We start from the raw sequence: 19,370 nt of genomic DNA, 5'->3' as shown, positions 1-19,370 counted from the left end.
GCTGCTCTTCTATAGCATTGCTGCGCCTCTAGGGCATTGCTGCTCCTCTATAGCATTGCTGCGCCTCTACAGCATTGCTGCGCCTCTACAGCATTCCTGCTCCTCTATAGCATTGCTGCACCTCTACAGCATTGCTGCTCCTCTATAGCATTGCTGCTCCTCTATAGCATTGCTGCTCTTCTATAGCATTGCAGCGCCTCTATAGCATTGCTGCTCTTCTATAGCATTGCTGCGCCTCTATAGCATTGCTGCGTCTCTATAGCATTGCTGTGCCTCTACAACATTGCTGCGCCTCTACAGCATTCCTGCTCCTCTATAGCATTGCTGCACCTCTATAGCATTGCTGCTCCTCTATAGCATTGCTGCGCCTCTACAGCATTGCTGCGCCTCTATAGCATTCCTGCTCCTCTATAGCAATGCTGCGTCTCTATAGCATTGCTGTGCCTCTACAGCATTGCTGCGCCTCTACAGCATTCCTGCTCCTCTATAGCATTGCTGCACCTCTACAGCATTGCTGCTCCTCTATAGCATTGCTGCGCCTCTACAGCATTGCTGCTCCTCTATAGCATTGCTGCGCCTCTACAGCATTCCTGCTCCTCTATAGCATTGCTGCACCTCTATAGCATTGCTGCGCCTCTACAGCATTGCTGGGCCTCTACAGCATTCCTGCTCCTCTATAGCATTGCTGCTCCTCTACAGCATTGCTGCGCCTCTACAGCATTCCTGCTCCTCTATAGCATTGCTGCACCTCTATAGCATTGCTGCGCCTCTATAGCATTGCTGCTCCTCTATAGCATTGCTGCCCCTCTACAGCATTGCTGCTCCTCTACAGCATTGCTCCGCCTCTACAGCATTCCTGCTCCTCTATAGCATTGCTGCACCTCTATAGCATTGCTGCGCCTCTATAGCATTGCTGTTCCTCTATAGCATTGCTGCGCCTCTATAGCATTGCTGTGCCTCTATAGCATTGCTGCGCCTCTATAGCATTGCTGTGCCTCTATAGCATTGCTGCGCCTCTAGAGCATTGCTGCGCCTCTACAGCATTGCTGCACATCTCTACAGCATTGCTGCGCCTCTACAGCATTGCTGTGCCTCTATAGCATTGCTGCGCCTCTGGAGCATTGCTGCTCCTCTACAGCATTGTTGCGCCTCTATAGCATTGCTGCGCCTCTATAGCATTGCTGCTCCTCTACAGCATTGCTGCGCCTCTACAGCATTGCTGCTCCTCTACAGCATTGCTGCGCCTCTACAGCATTGCTGCTCCTCTATAGCATTGCTGCGTCTGCGCCTCTACAGCATTGCTGCGCCTCTATAGCATTGCTGTGCCTCTATAGCATTGCTGGGCCTCTATAGCATTGCTGCGCCTCTATAGCATTGCTGCTCCTCTATAGCATTGCTGCTCCTCTACAGCATTGCTGCACCTCTACAGCATTGCTGCACCTCTACAGCATTGCTGCGCCTCTACAGCATTGCTGCGCCTCTATAGCATTTCTGCGCCTCTATAGCATTGCTGCTCCTCTACAGCATTGCTGCGCCTCTACAGCATTGCTGCGCCTCTATAGCATTGCTGCGCCTCTATAGCATTGCTGGGCCTCTATAGCATTGCTGCGCCTCTATAGCATTGCTGCTCCTCTATAGCATTGCTGCTCCTCTATAGCATTGCTGCGCCTCTACAGCATTGCTGTGCCTCTATAGCATTGCTGCGCCTCTACAGCATTGCTGTGCCTCTACAGCATTGCTGCACCTCCATAGCATTGCTGCGCCTCTATAGCATTGCTGCGCCTCTACAGCATTTCTGTGCCTCTACAGCATTGCTGCTCCTCTATAGCATTGCTGCGCCTCTACAGCATTGCTGTGCCTCTATAGCATTGCTGCGCCTCTACAGCATTGCTGTGCCTCTACAGTATTGCTGCACCTCTATAGCATTGCTGCGCCTCTACAGCATTTCTGTGCCTCTACAGCATTGCTGCGCCTCTATAGCATTGCTGCGCCTCTATAGCATTGCTGCGCCTCTACAGCATTGCTGCGCCTCTACAGCATTCCTGCTCCCCTATAGCATTGCTGCGCCTCTACAGCATTGCTGCACCTCTATAGCATTGCTGCTCCTCTATAGCATTTCTGCGCCTCTACAGCATTGCTGCGCCTCTATAGCATTCCTGCTCCTCTATAGCATTGCTACGTCTCTATAGCATTGCTGTGCCTCTACAGCATTGCTGCGTCTCTACAGCATTCCTGCTCCTCTATAGCATTGCTGCACCTCTATAGCATTGCTGCGCCTCTACAGCATTGCTGCGCCTCTATAGCATTCCTGCTCCTCTATAGCATTGCTGCGTCTCTATAGCATTGCTGTGCCTCTACAGCATTGTTGCGCCTCTACAGCATTCCTGCTCCTCTATAGCATTGCTGCACCTCTACAGCATTGCTGCTCCTCTATAGCATTGCTGCGCCTCTACAGCATTGCTGCGTCTCTATAGCATTGCTGCGCCTCTACAGCATTCCTGCTCCTCTATAGCATTGCTGCACCTCTACAGCATTGCTGCGCCTCTACAGCATTGCTGCGCCTCTACAGCATTCCTGCTCCTCTATAGCATTGCTGCTCCTCTACAGCATTGCTGCGCCTATACAGCTTTCCTGCTCCTCTATAGCATTGCTGCACCTCTACAGCATTGCTGCGCCTCTATAGCATTGCTGCTCCTCTATAGCATTGCTGCCCCTCTACAGCATTGCTGCTCCTCTACAGCATTGCTGCGCCTCTACAGCATTCCTGCTCCTCTATAGCATTGCTGCACCCCTATAGCATTGCTGCGCCTCTATAGCATTGCTGTTCCTCTACAGCATTGCTGCGCCTCTATAGCATTGCTGCGCCTCTACAGCATTGCTGCGCCTCTACAGCATTCCTGCTCCTCTATAGCATTGCTGCACCTCTATAGCATTGCTGCTCCTCTATAGCATTGCTGCGCCTCTACAGCATTGCTGCGCCTCTATAGCATTCCTGCTCCTCTATAGCATTGCTGCGTCTCTATAGCATTGCTGTGCCTCTACAGCATTGCTGCGCCTCTACAGCATTCCTGCTCCTCTATAGCATTGCTGCACCTCTATAGCATTGCTGCTCCTCTATAGCATTGCTGCGCCTCTACAGCATTGCTGCGCCTCTATAGCATTCCTGCTCCTCTATAGCATTGCTGCGTCTCTATAGCATTGCTGTGCCTCTACAGCATTGCTGCGCCTCTACAGCATTCCTGCTCCTCTATAGCATTGCTGCACCTCTACAGCATTGCTGCTCCTCTATAGCATTGCTGCGCCTCTACAGCATTGCTGCTCCTCTATAGCATTGCTGTGCCTCTACAGCATTCCTGCTCCTCTATAGCATTGCTGCACCTCTATAGCATTGCTGCGCCTCTACAGCATTACTGCGCCTCTACAGCATTCCTGCTCCTCTATAGCATTGCTGCTCCTCTACAGCATTGCTGCGCCTCTACAGCATTCCTGCTCCTCTATAGCATTGCTGCACCTCTATAGCATTGCTGCGCCTCTATAGCATTGCTGCTCCTCTATAGCATTGCTGCCCCTCAACAGCATTGCTGCTCCTCTACAGCATTGCTGCGCCTCTACAGCATTCCTGCTCCTCTATAGCATTGCTGCACCTGTACAGCATTGCTGCGCCTCTATAGCATTGCTGTTCCTCTATAGCATTGCTGCGCCTCTATAGCATTGCTGTTCCTCTATAGCATTGCTGCGCCTCTATAGCATTGCTGTGCCTCTATAGCATTGCTGCGCCTCTATAGCATTGCTGCGCCTCTACAGCATTGCTGCACCTCTACAGCATTGCTGCGCCTCTACAGCATTGCTGCGCCTCTATAGCATTGCTGCGCCTCTAGAGCATTGCTGCTCCTCTACAGCATTGCTGCGCCTCTATAGCATTGCTGCGCCTCTATAGCATTGCTGCTCCTCTACAGCATTGCTGCGCCTCTACAGCATTGCTGCTCCTCTATAGCATTGCTGCTCCTCTACAGCATTGCTGCGCCTCTACAGCATTCCTGCTCCTCTATAGCATTGCTGCACCTCTATAGCATTGCTGCGCTTCTATAGCATTGCTGCTCCTCTATAGCATTGCTGCCCCTCTACAGCATTGCTGCTCCTCTACAGCATTGCTGCGCCTCTACAGCATTCCTGCTCCTCTATAGCATTGCTGCACCTCTATAGCATTGCTGCGCCTCTATAGCATTGCTGTTCCTCTATAGCATTGCTGCGCCTCTACAGCATTGCTGCACCTCTATAGCATTGCTGCGCCTCTATAGCATTGCTGCGCCTCTACAGCATTTCTGTGCCTCTACAGCATTGCTGCGCCTCTATAGCATTGCTGCGCCTCTACAGCATTGCTGCGCCTCTACAGCATTCCTGCTCCTCTATAGCATTGCTGCACCTCTATAGCATTGCTGCTCCTCTATAGCATTGCTGCGCCTCTACAGCATTGCTGCGCCTCTATAGCATTCCTGCTCCTCTATAGCATTGCTGCGTCTCTATAGCATTGCTGTGCCTCTACAGCATTGCTGCGCCTCTACAGCATTCCTGCTCCTCTATAGCATTGCTGCACCTCTACAGCATTGCTGCTCCTCTATAGCATTGCTGCGCCTCTACAGCATTGCTGCTCCTCTATAGCATTGCTGTGCCTCTACAGCATTCCTGCTCCTCTATAGCATTGCTGCACCTCTATAGCATTGCTGCGCCTCTACAGCATTGCTGCGCCTCTACAGCATTCCTGCTCCTCTATAGCATTGCTGCTCCTCTACAGCATTGCTGCGCCTCTACAGCATTCCTGCTCCTCTATAGCATTGCTGCACCTCTATAGCATTGCTGCGCCTCTATAGCATTGCTGCTCCTCTATAGCATTGCTGCACCTCTATAGCATTGCTGCGCCTCTATAGCATTGCTGCTCCTCTATAGCATTGCTGCCCCTCAACAGCATTGCTGCTCCTCTACAGCATTGCTGCGCCTCTACAGCATTCCTGCTCCTCTATAGCATTGCTGCACCTGTACAGCATTGCTGCGCCTCTATAGCATTGCTGTTCCTCTATAGCATTGCTGCGCCTCTATAGCATTGCTGTTCCTCTATAGCATTGCTGCGCCTATATAGCATTGCTGTGCCTCTATAGCATTGCTGCGCCTCTATAGCATTGCTGCGCCTCTACAGCATTGCTGCACCTCTACAGCATTGCTGCGCCTCTACAGCATTGCTGCGCCTCTATAGCATTGCTGCGCCTCTAGAGCATTGCTGCTCCTCTACAGCATTGCTGCGCCTCTATAGCATTGCTGCGCCTCTATAGCATTGCTGCTCCTCTACAGCATTGCTGCGCCTCTACAGCATTGCTGCTCCTCTATAGCATTGCTGCTCCTCTACAGCATTGCTGCGCCTCTACAGCATTCCTGCTCCTCTATAGCATTGCTGCACCTCTATAGCATTGCTGCGCTTCTATAGCATTGCTGCTCCTCTATAGCATTGCTGCCCCTCTACAGCATTGCTGCTCCTCTACAGCATTGCTGCGCCTCTACAGCATTCCTGCTCCTCTATAGCATTGCTGCACCTCTATAGCATTGCTGCGCCTCTATAGCATTGCTGTTCCTCTATAGCATTGCTGCGCCTCTACAGCATTGCTGCACCTCTATAGCATTGCTGCGCCTCTATAGCATTGCTGCGCCTCTACAGCATTTCTGTGCCTCTACAGCATTGCTGCGCCTCTATAGCATTGCTGCGCCTCTACAGCATTGCTGCGCCTCTACAGCATTCCTGCTCCTCTATAGCATTGCTGCACCTCTATAGCATTGCTGCTCCTCTATAGCATTGCTGCGCCTCTACAGCATTGCTGCGCCTCTATAGCATTCCTGCTCCTCTATAGCATTGCTGCGTCTCTATAGCATTGCTGTGCCTCTACAGCATTGCTGCGCCTCTACAGCATTCCTGCTCCTCTATAGCATTGCTGCACCTCTACAGCATTGCTGCTCCTCTATAGCATTGCTGCGCCTCTACAGCATTGCTGCTCCTCTATAGCATTGCTGTGCCTCTACAGCATTCCTGCTCCTCTATAGCATTGCTGCACCTCTATAGCATTGCTGCGCCTCTACAGCATTGCTGCGCCTCTACAGCATTCCTGCTCCTCTATAGCATTGCTGCTCCTCTACAGCATTGCTGCGCCTCTACAGCATTCCTGCTCCTCTATAGCATTGCTGCACCTCTATAGCATTGCTGCGCCTCTATAGCATTGCTGCTCCTCTATAGCATTGCTGCCCCTCTACAGCATTGCTGCTCCTCTACAGCATTGCTGCGCCTCTACAGCATTCCTGCTCCTCTATAGCATTGCTGCACCTGTATAGCATTGCTGCGCCTCTATAGCATTGCTGTTCCTCTATAGCATTGCTGCGCCTCTATAGCATTGCTGTGCCTCTATAGCATTGCTGCGCCTCTATAGCATTGCTGCACCTCTACAGCATTGCTGCGCCTCTACAGCATTGCTGCGCCTCTACAGCATTGCTGCACCTCTACAGCATTGCTGCGCCTCTACAGCATTGCTGCGCCTCTATAGCATTGCTGCGCCTCTAGAGCATTGCTGCTCCTCTACAGCATTGCTGCGCCTCTATAGCATTGCTGCGCGTCTATAGCATTGCTGCTCCTCTACAGCATTGCTGCGCCTCTACAGCATTGCTGCTCCTCTATAGCATTGCTGCGCCTGCGCCTCTATAGCATTGCTGCGCCTCTATAGCATTTCTCCTCCTCTACAGCATTGCTGCGCCTCTACAGCATTGCTGCGCCTCTATAGCATTGCTGTGCCTCTATAGCTTTGCTGAGCCTCTATAGCATTGCTGCTCCTCTATAGCATTGCTGCTCCTCTACAGCATTGCTGCACCTCTACAGCATTGCTGCACCTCTATAGCATTGTTGCACCTTTATAGCATTGCTGCGCCTGTATAGCACTGCTGCGGCTCTACAGCATTGCTGCGCCTCTATAGCATTGCTGCACCTCTATAGCATTGCTGCGCCTCTACAGAATTGCTGCGCCTCTATAGCATTGCTGCACCTCTACAGCATTGCTGCGCCTCTACAGCATTGCTGCGCCTCTACAGCATTGCTGCGCCTCTATAGCATTGCTGCACCTCTACAGCATTGCTGCTACTCTACAGCATTGCTGCGCCCCTATAGCATTGCTGGTCCTCTATAGCATTGCTGCGCCTCTACAGCATTGCTGCGCCTCTATAGCATTGCTGCACCTCTACAGCATTGCTGCGCCTCTACAGCATTGCTGCGCCTCTACAGCATTGCTGCGCCTCTATAGCATTGCTGCGCCTCTATAGCATTGCTGCGCCTCTATAGCATTGCTGCACCTCTACAGAATTGCTGCGCCTCTATAGCATTGCTGCACCTCTACAGCATTGCTGCGCCTCTACAGCATTGCTGAGCCTCTATAGCATTGCTGCGCCTCTACATCATTGCTGCTGCTCTACAGCATTGCTGCTCCTCTATAGCATTGCTGCGCCCCTATAGCATTGCTGCGCCTCTACAGCATTGCTGCACCTCTACAGCATTGCTGCTGCTCTACAGCATTGCTGTGCCTCTATAGCATTGCTGCGCCTCTATAGCATTGCTGCGCCTGCGCCTCTATAGCATTGCTGCGCCTCTACAGCATTGCTGCACCTCTACAGCATTGCTGCGCCTCTACAGCATTGCTGCGTCTCTATAGCATTGCTGCGCCTCTACAGCATTGCTGCGCCTCTATAGCATTGCTGCGCCTCTATCCATCTATCCATCTATCCACCCATCCATCCATCCATGCATTTATCAATCTATCCATTTATTCATCCATTCATCCATCCATCTATCCGTGTATCCATCTATTGATCCATGTATCCATCCATCTATCAATCCATCCATTTATTCATCCATCTATCCATCAATGCATGCATCCATCCGTGTATCCATCCATCTGTATTTCATCCGTGTATCCATTTATCAATCCATGCATTCATTTATTAATCCATCCATTTATTTATTTATTTATTTATCCATCCATTTATTCATCCATCCATCTATCTGTGAATCCATCCATTTATTCATCCATCCATCCATCCATCCATCCGTCTGTGTATCCATTTATCCATCCATAGATTTATCAATCTATCCATTTATTCATCCATTTATTCATCCATCCATCCATCCATCCGTCTGTGTATCCATTTATCCATCCATAGATTTATCAATCTATCCATTTATTCATCCATTTATTCATCCATCCATCTATCCGTGAATCCATCCAGAAAATGTCTCAATTGTTTGTTGCAAAAGGTTGCTTTTAACTTTACAAATATTTTTGGGTGCTGCCTCTCTTTTTGCGCATCCATTTGCCTACCTATCTATCTAAAACTAAAAAGAAAAAGATAAATCAGGAGCAATCGAATAAAGTGTGGGTGCAGCCACACAGAGGCTTTGTATAAATACCATTTTTCCTTTTTTGAAAAGGGAGTGCTGCCATTTTTTTTATTCTATCTGTTCCTATTCTGAGATCTATCCATCCATCTCATATCTGCACCAAGCTACACCGTGCAGTTTTGCGAACAGTGTGTATCAGAGGTTAATTTGATGCATGTCTCCCTTTTCTTCCAGGGTGTATATATACCATAAAGGCTGCAGCTGCGAGGCCCCTGGAGAACTGGGGCTCATTTCTGGTTAATCTCATCCCCTTTGCTACTGAGTGGCGCATGGATCAGACTTCTGCTCTCCAGTTATAGGATACGAGAGAGTGAGAAATTGGCAAGGTCATAGAAAATTGTGAAGGAGTAAGTAAACCACAGGCTCTTCTAACCTGGGGGCCAAACTGGGTCTGACACTAGTCACTACTCACGGACAAGCCATGAGGCAGAGTAGTCAAACGTTTCGGGGTCGGATACCAAGAGAGCACATCATAAACTAAAGGGGAAAAGCAAAGGTGTAGTCAAGTAACAGTCTAAGGTCAGAATACCAACAAGATAGCGGATCAGAGCAAAAGGGCTAGGCAAACGGATGGTCAGAACGCGATCCAAAGTCAGGAAGCAAAAGATCAACAAACAGAGCACAGGAATGCAAGGCAAATGCTACGTCTGGCAGAGATCTGTGATTGCCAGCTAAGTAGCTGAGAAATGACTTAGAACAGGGAACACCTGAGGGAAGCTCAGCACCTCCCAGTCTCAGATTGGATGACCGAGCTGTCTATCAAAATACTGACAACTCAGCACACCCCTGCACTTGATTGGATGGCTGAGCTGTCAGTCACTGTGTGACTGTGTCCAAGACACACTGAGCAGAGGGATTGTGACACTGGGCACTATAGGGAGAAAGGGGTGGTAATTTTTGATATGGAGGCAGTGTGGGCATCCAGCTATAAAAAAAGGAATTATCATAAGAAACGTACTGAAGAAAATCTGGTTCTTCTTTAATTAACACATTCAGGTCTGCTGTATTGAACACATTCAGGTCTCCTGTATTATACACATTCAGGTCTGCTGTATTGTACACATTCAGGTCTGCTGTATTGAACACATTCAGGTCTCCTGTATTGTACACATTCAGGTCTGCTGTATTATACACATTCGGGTCTGCTGTATTGAACACATTCAGGTCTGCTGTATAAAGCACATTTGAGTCTGCTGTATTGTACACATTCAGGTCTGCTGCATAAAATACATTCGGGTCTGCTGTATTATACACATTCAGGTCTGCTACATTGAACACATTCGGGTCTGCTGTATAAAACACATTTGAGTCTGCTGTCTTTAACACATTCAGGTCTGCTGCATAAAATACATTCGGGTCTGCTGTATAAAATACATTCGGGTCTGCTGTATAAAATACATTCGGGTCTGCTGTATAAAATACATTCAGGTCTGCTGTACTTAACACATTCAGGTCTGCTGTATTATACACATTCGGGTCTGCTGTATTGTACCCATTCAGATCTGCTGTATTGTACACATTCAGGTCTGCTGTACTTAACACATTCAGGTCTGCTGTATTATACACATTCGGGTCTGCTGTATTGTACACATTCGGGTCTGCTGTATTGTACACATTCGGGTCTGCTGTATTGTAAACATTCGGGTCTGCTGTATTATACACATTCAGGTCTGCTGTATTGTACACATTCAGGTCTTCTGTATTATACACCTTCAGGTCTGCTATATTGTACACATTCAGGTCTGCTGTATTATACACATTCGGATCTGCTGTATTGTACACATTAAGGTCTGCTGTATTGTACACATTCGGATCTGCTGTATTGCACACATTCGGGTCTGCTGTATTATACACATTCGGGTCTGCTGCATTGTACACATCCGGGTCTGCTGTATTGTACACATTCGGATCTGCTGTATTGCACACATTAAGGTCTGCTGTATTGTACACATTCAGGTCTGCTGTATTATACACATTCGGGTCTGCTGTATTATAAACATTCAGGTCAGCTGTATTATACACATTCGGGTCTGCTGTATTGCACACATTCGGGTCTGCTGTATTGTACACATTCGGATCTGCTGTATTGCACACATTAAGGTCTGCTGTATTGTACACATTCAGGTCTGCTGTATTATACACATTCGGGTCTGCTGTATTATAAACATTCAGGTCAGCTGTATTATACACATTCGGGTCTGCTGTATTGTACACATTCAGGTCTGCTGTATTATACACATTCGGATCTGCTGTATTGTACACATCCAGGTCTGCTGTATTGTACACATTCGGGTCTGCTGTATTGTACACATTCAGATCTGCTGTATTGCACACATTCGGGTCTGCTGTATTGTACACATTCAGGTCAGCTGTATTATACACATTCGGGTCTGCTGTATTGTACACATTCAGGTCTGCTGTATTGTACACATTCAGGTCAGCTGTATTATACACATTCAGGTCTGCTGTATTGTACACATTTGGGTCTGCTGTATTGTACACATTCAGGTCTGCTGTATTGTACACATCCAGGTCTGCTGTATTGTACACATTCGGGTCTGCTGTATTGTACACATTCAGGTCTGCTGTATTGTACACATCCAGGTCTGCTGTATTGTACACATTCGGGTCTGCTGTATTGTATGCATTCAGGTCTGCTGTATTGTACACATTCAGGTCTGCTATATTGAACACATTTGGGTCTGCTGTATAAAACACATTTGAGTCTGCTGTATTTAACACATTCAGGTCTGCTGCATAAAATACATTTGGGTCTGCTGTATAAAATACATTCAGGTCTGCTGTATAAAATACATTCAGGTCTGCTGTACTTAACACATTTGGGTCTGCTGTATTATACACATTTGGGTCTGCTGTATTATGCACATTCGGGTCTGCTGTATTGTACACATTCGGGTCTGCTGTATAAAACACATTCAGGTCTGCTGTATTGTATACATTCAGGTCTGCTGCATAAAATACATTGGGGTCTGCTGTATAAAATACATTAAGGTCTGCTGTACTTAACACATTCGGGTCTGCTGTATTGTACACACTCGGGTCTGCTGTATTGTACACATTCGGGTCTGCTGTATTATACACATTTGGGTCTGCTGTACTTAACACATTCGGGTCTGCTGTATTGTACACACTCGGGTCTGCTGTATTGTACACATTCAGGTCAGCTGTATTATACACATTCGGATCTGCTGTATTGTACACATTTGGGTCTGCTGTATTGTACACATTCAGGTCAGCTGTATTATACACATTCGGATCTGCTGTACTTAACACATTCGGATCTGCTGTATTGTACACATTCGGGTCTGCTGTATTGTACACATTCGGGTCTGCTGTATTGTACACATTCAGATCTGCTGTATTGCACACATTCGGGTCTGCTGTATTGTACACATTCAGGTCTGCTGTATTATACACATTTGGGTCTGCTGTACTTAACACATTCGGGTCTGCTGTATTGTACACATTTGGGTCTGCTGTATTGTACACATTCAGGTCAGCTGTATTGTATGCATTCAGGTCTGCTATATTGAACACATTTGGGTCTGCTGTATTTAACACATTTGAGTCTGCTGTATTTAACACATTCAGGTCTGCTATATTGAACACATTCAGGTCTGCTGTATAAAACACATTTGAGTCTGCTGTATTTAACACATTCAGGTCTGCTGCATAAAATACATTTGGGTCTGCTGTATAAAATACATTCAGGTCTGCTGTACTTAACACATTCGGGTCTGCTGTATTATACACATTTGGGTCTGCTGTTTTATGCACATTCGGGTCTGCTGTATTGTACACATTCGGGTCTGCTTTATAAAACACATTCAGGTCTGCTGTATTGTATACATTCAGGTCTGCTGCATAAAATACATTGGGGTCTGCTGTATAAAATACATTCAGGTCTGCTGTACTTAACACATTCGGGTCTGCTGTATTGTACACATTCGGGTCTGCTGTATTGTACACATTCAGGTCTGCTGTATTGTACACATTCGGGTCTGCTGTATTGTACACATTTGGGTCTGTTGTATTGTACACATTCAGGTCTGCTGTATTGTACACATTCGGGTCTGCTGTATTGTACACATTCGGGTCTGCTGTATTGTACACATTCGGGTCTGCTGTATTGTACACATTTGGGTCTGTTGTATTGTACACATTCAGGTCTGCTGTACTTAACACATTCGGGTCTGCTGTATTGTACACATTCGGGTCTGCTGTATTGTACACATTCGGGTCTGCTGTATTGTACACATTCGGGTCTGCTGTATTGTACACATTTGGGTCTGTTGTATTGTACACATTCAGGTCTGCTGTATTGTACACATTCGGGTCTGCTGTATTGTACACATTTGGGTCTGTTGTATTGTACACATTCAGGTCTGCTGTACTTAACACATTCGGGTCTGCTGTATTGTACACATTCGGGTCTGCTGTATTGTACACATTCGGGTCTGCTGTATTGTACACATTCGGGTCTGCTGTATTGTACACATTTGGGTCTGTTGTATTGTACACATTCAGGTCTGCTGTATTGTACACATTCGGGTCTGCTGTATTGTACACATTCAGGTCTGCTGTATTGTACACATTCGGGTCTGTTGTATTGTACACATTCAGGTCTGCTGTATTGTACACATTCAGGTCTGCTGTATTATACACATTCAGGTCTGCTGTATTGTACACATTCGGGTCTGCTGTATTGTACACATTCAGGTCTGCTGTATTGTACACATTCGGGTCTGCTGTATTATACACATTCGGGTCTGCTGTATTGTACACATTTGGGTCTGTTGTATTGTACACATTCAGGTCTGCTGTATTATACACATTCAGGTCTGCTGTATTGTACACATTCAGGTCTGCTGTATTGTACACATTCGGGTCTGTTGTATTGTACACATTCAGGTCTGCTGTATTATACACATTCAGGTCTGCTGTATTATACACATTCAGGTCTGCTGTATTGTACACATTTGGGTCTGTTGTATTGTACACATTCGGGTCTGCTGTATTGTACACATTCAGGTCTGCTGTATTGTACACATTCGGGTCTGCTGTATTATACACATTCGGGTCTGCTGTATTGTACACATTTGGGTCTGTTGTATTGTACACATTCAGGTCTGCTGTATTATACACATTCAGGTCTGCTGTATTGTACACATTCAGGTCTGCTGTATTGTACACATTCAGGTCTGCTGTATTGAACACATTCGGGTCTGCTGTATTGTACACATTAAGGTCTGCTGTATTGTACACATTCAGGTCTGCTGTATTATACACATTCAGGTCTGCTGTATTGTACACATTCAGGTCTGCTGTATTGTACACATTAAGGTCTGCTGTATTGTACACATTCAGGTCTGCTGTATTATACACATTCAGGTCTGCTGTATTGTACACATTCAGGTCTGCTGTATTGAACACATTCGGGTCTGCTGTATTGTACACATTAAGGTCTGCTGTATTGTACACATTCAGGTCTGCTGTATTATACACATTCAGGTCTGCTGTATTGTACACATTCAGGTCTGCTGTATTATACACATTCAGGTCTGCTGTATTGTACACATTTGGGTCTGTTGTATTGTACACATTCAGGTCTGCTGTATTGTACACATTCAGGTCTGCTGTATTGTACACATTCGGGTCTGCTGTATTATACACATTCGGGTCTGCTGTATTGTACACATTTGGGTCTGTTGTATTGTACACATTCAGGTCTGCTGTATTATACACATTCAGGTCTGCTGTATTGTACACATTCAGGTCTGCTGTATTGTACACATTCGGGTCTGCTGTATTGTACACATTCGGGTCTGCTGTATTATACACATTCAGGTCTGCTGTATTGTACACATTCAGGTCTGCTGTATTATACACATTTAGGTCTGCTGTATTGAACACATTCGGGTCTGCTGTATTGTACACATTAAGGTCTGCTGTATTGTACACATTCAGGTCTGCTGTATTATACACATTCAGGTCTGCTGTATTGTACACATTCAGGTCTGCTGTATTATACACATTCAGGTCTGCTGTATTGTACACATTTGGGTCTGTTGTATTGTACACATTCGGGTCTGCTGTATTGTACACATTCAGGTCTGCTGTATTGTACACATTCAGGTCTGCTGTATTATACACATTCAGGTCTGCTGTATTGTACACATTTGGGTCTGTTGTATTGTACACATTTGGGTCTGCTGTATTATACACATTCAGGTCTGCTGTATTGTACACTTTCGGGTCTGCTGTATTGTACACATTCGGGTCTGCTGTATTATACACATTCGGGTCTGCTGTATTGTACACATTTGGGTCTGTTGTATTGTACACATTCAGGTCTGCTGTATTATACACATTCAGGTCTGCTGTATTGTACACATTCAGGTCTGCTGTATTGTACACATTCGGGTCTGCTGTATTGTACACATTCGGGTCTGCTGTATTATACACATTCAGGTCTGCTGTATTGTACACATTCAGGTCTGCTGTATTATACACATTCAGGTCTGCTGTATTGTATGCATTCAGGTCTGCTGTATTGTACACATTCGGGTCTGCTGTATTGTACACATTCGGGTCTGCTGTATTGTACACATTCAGGTCTGCTGTATTGTATGCATTCAGGTCTGCTGTATTGTACACATTCGGGTCTGCTGTATTGTACACATTCAGGTCTGCTGTATTGTACACATTCAGGTCTGCTGTATTGTACACATTCGGGTCTGCTGTATTGTACACATTCGGGTCTGCTGTATTGTACACATTCAGGTCTGCTGTATTGTACACATTCAGGTCTGCTGTATTATACACATTCAGGTCTGCTGTATTGTACACATTCAGGTCTGCTGTATTATACACATTCAGGTCTGCTGTATTTAACACATTCAGGTCTGCTGTATTGTACACATTCGGCTCTGCTGTATTTAACACATTCGGCTGTGCTGTATTTAACACATTCGGCTGTGCTGTATTTAACACATTCGGCGCTGCTATATTGAACACATTCGGGTCTGCTGTATTTAACACATTCGGCTCTGGTACATTCTTTTTTTCCTCTCTCATCTATTACTGTACATAATTATTCCCAGCTTAATAAGAGTGCAGCCTATAGGAAAGTATTGTTTTTTGGCCCCTGCGAGCAGTGACTCATCCCGCAGTGACTCTTTTATGAACCTTCCCTTGGAAAGCAGCTGTTTGATATTAACATTTTATTGAGCAAGATGTTTACTTCTGATACTGGCGAGGACGAGCAGATACCAGAGAGAGGAAGCCGTGCGGTGAAGACCCGATAAGGGGGCCGTTGACTGTCATTCATTACTGTCCGCCGTTGTGATTCTTGGTGATAATGGAAATTTCCGTTACCAAAGAGTAGATCACACACTACGCCGCCCACGATACAACCGCTACAAGACAAAAACTTCCCCTTAAAGAGTGATTAAATCGACTGAATCCCAGCATCGTTATTTCTAGTAATAGGATGACATATGTGAGGTGGAGATATAGCACAGCTGAGTTTATACATGCCGTACAAGCCAGGGGGACCAGCTGATGAATTAAAGGATCTAAAGGGGTTTCTCAAATTTATCTGTATTTTAGCTGATGTATTGGAGACATTATTTTGTGTCGCTCACGAATATTTAAGTATTACAGGTTCTTCTCCTGTACATTTTAGTACACCCTTCATCACAGACTGCACAGCTCTACTGTTCTCATCATTGCTGCTCATGGGGGATCATGTGACCAGACCTGCCCATCAGTTCCTCCAATAGATAACCAGCATCTTTCTCCTGTGCTTTTCTATTGGAGGAGGCTGATGGGCAGGTCTGGTCACGTGATCCTCCGTCAGCTGTGCTTTGCAGTCTGTGCGCTACCAAGTTCAGGAGAAGAACCTGTAAGGGTATGTTCACACGTTCCTGATTTCCATCCTTTTTTTTTTCAGGACTGAAACCGCAGCTCTTGGCAGAAAACGCAGGTCCTTTTTTTGGTCCTTTTTTTGTGCTTTTTTGGTGCGTTTTTTTATGCGTTTTTTGATCCTTTTTTTTATGCAGTTTTCTATGCAGAGTCTGTGTGTTTTCTAGGAAGTTTTTTTAGGGTTAAAATGGCTGAAAATACCCTACCCCTAACCCTACCCCTAACCCTACCCCTAACCCTACCCCTAACCCTAACCCTACCCCTAACCCTAACCCTACCCCTAACCCTACCCCTAACCCTATTCTAACCTTAGTGGAAAAAAAAAAATTCTTAATTTTTTTATTGTCCCTACCTATGGGGGTGACAAAGGGGGGGGGGTGTCATTTACTATTTTTTTATTTTGATCACTGAGATAGGTTATATCTCAGTGATCAAAATGCACTTTGGAACGAATCTGCCGGCCGGCAGATTCGGCGGGCGCACTGCGCATGCGCCCGCCATTTTGCAAGATGGCGGCGCCCAGGGAGAAGACGGCCGGACGGACACCGGGAGGCCAGGTAAGTATAAGGGGGGGAGATTAGGGCACGGGGGGGCATCGGAGCACGGGGGGGGGCATCGGAGTACGGGGAGGGGCATCGGAGCATGGGGGGGTGGGATCGGGGCAGCCACACTCCGCCCACGCACTTCCGCCCGCTTCCCCGCACTTCCTGCTGCAGCGGTTTGGCACCACAAACCGCAATAAAACCCGCAAATATATTTTTGATCTGCGGGTTTTACTGCGGGTTTGACCTCACAATGGAGGTCTATGGGTGCAGAACCGCTGCGGCTCCGAAAAAAGAAGTGACATGGTACTTCTTTTTTACCGCGGCTATTCAGCGCGGCTTTTTTTCCCGATTCCGGCATCATGTGCACAGTGGTTCCTGTTTTCCATAGGGTACAGTGCAAAAACGCTGCGGTTCCGCAGAAAAAAACGCACTGTGTGAACATGGCCTAAGGCCTCGTTCACACCTTCAGTATTTGGTCAGTATTTTAGATCAGTAAAATCAAAACCAGGAGTGGAACAATCAGAGGGAAAAGTATAACAAAAACCTGTCACCACTTCTGCATTTATGACCCACTCCTGGTTTTCGCTTACAAATACTGATGTAAAATACTGACCGAATATCACAAGACAAATTAAAAGAAAAGTGACTTTAAAATCCTCCCCCCCTGAAAATGATAACTCAGGCCCTTAAAATATATTTTCCTGATAAGTCCTATAAATAAGTCAATGGAAATTTTTATTCCTAGAGCATAGTGAGCTCAGAAAAAAACAGGAAATAAAACCCCTAAAATGCTAGAGCATCACCCTCCCCCTCCCAAAAAAAAAAAACTGTATACAGCGTATTTGAAAATGCGCTTTAGATTTTAGAAAGGATTTATCACTTGCCATAAATATGTACATTTCTGCGCCTGGTGTTAAAGCCGCTGTTTTCCTGAATCTGGCGCTATTTTTATTTTCTTCCTGCGCCTCTCCGTTCCTGAGATATAGGCTTTTCTTTATAAATCTAGTCTTTTTATCCAACAGGGTGTGGTCAGCAAGACGACGCCTATTTCGTAAAAAGAGTAGAATTTTTCATGGAAGGAAGAATGGGCCATATCTCAGCAACGGAGAGGCGTAGGAAGAAAAGAAAAACAGCGCCGGATTCAGGAGAATGGCGGCCTTTACACCAGGTTAAAAAAAAGACACATTTACGATAATGACATTTGTCAACATACAAAAAAATGCTAAAAAAAGCAGCAAAATATCTGTTTTCTAATCCAGTAAAGGAAGAAATTGGCAGTCACACTGGGCTGAAGCTAGAAGCATGTTAATGTGAGCGAGGTAAATATATACAAATTGGAAATTCTGCCTGATGGGTAACATCACCGCTAAATGCGGGGTTATTCATTAACAGTAAGTGATTGACGGATCCGAAATACAAGTCAGCTTCCAAGATTCCACACTACACAAGTCAATAAATAACAAGATTCACCAAGGAGGGAAATAAAGCAAGGAAGCGCTCAGCTGCCAATAGGTACAAAGGGTGAATCTCCGTATAACCTTACACAAGGCATTCCAGAACGGCAGCTACGACATGCATAGGCCTAGCTGGAGACTGAACATATTTCTGTAGAGAGATGATAAATGGCAGAATATGAGCAGATGACAACACCTGCCAGAGCGAGGAGCCTCTGCTATCAGCTCTTCAAAGAGGATTTAATCATATAACAGCATGATGCAATAAACCATGGCAACACAACATATATCTCATCAGCGTGCAGAAAGTGCGACTAATGAAAGCATGTGCCTGATTGGATGCCATTTGTGCCAGGGAACTAATATCGTTGCCAACGAATCATTAAAAAAAGGTTTTCATTTGCCTGCAGCGCCTCTACAGGGGAAATGAAGCATTACACCACAGAAAATCAATGGGGCGTCCTGTGTAATGCACAGATATGTTCTGTTCTCCAAGGCGGCAGGTGCTCTACTTTAGCGAATAAAGATTTTGAAAGGCGGATCCCCACCTCTTCCCTGTATTAGATCAGAATTCCATAATAATTTATATGAAAATGTATTTCTTCAACTAGGTAATTTTTTAAACCCCTTTAAGAGAGGGTCTCAAGGCGTTTAGAGCTGCTCAGGTCTACAACGGAAGCGAGAACCACACACAGTACACCTGCTGATCATGCATGACTCTTGGCAAGCGTCTTTGGTGCCGACCCCTTTAAGGAGAACCAAGTGAACCGTGCAGTTTTTGTTCTCACATTATACTCACTGCTCCTCCGAGTATTATTTTGTTTTGCTTTTTAAAAAAAATCCATCCAGATATATGGGATTTTTAATTTAGCGCTAATTTTTAAGGTCTTTATCTTGGGGGCGTGGTTCACAGGATCCTCAGGGGCGTGTCTTTAGCCTGCTCTTATT

General features: G+C 46.1%; 1 protein-coding gene across 1 annotated transcript in view; it reads right to left on the bottom strand.

The window, feature by feature from the left end:
- FAM20C (FAM20C golgi associated secretory pathway kinase) overlaps window positions 1-19,370 on the bottom strand; it is a 170,503-nt gene that overhangs the window by 140,072 nt on the left and 11,061 nt on the right. The window lies entirely within an intron of this gene.

The sequence above is a fragment of the Ranitomeya imitator genome, chromosome 7, assembly GCF_032444005.1.
Source record: "Ranitomeya imitator isolate aRanImi1 chromosome 7, aRanImi1.pri, whole genome shotgun sequence".
Classification (NCBI taxonomy): domain Eukaryota; kingdom Metazoa; phylum Chordata; class Amphibia; order Anura; family Dendrobatidae; genus Ranitomeya; species Ranitomeya imitator.
The sequence above is the reverse complement of the archived record's forward strand: the minus strand, read 5'-3'. Positions and strand labels throughout refer to the sequence as shown.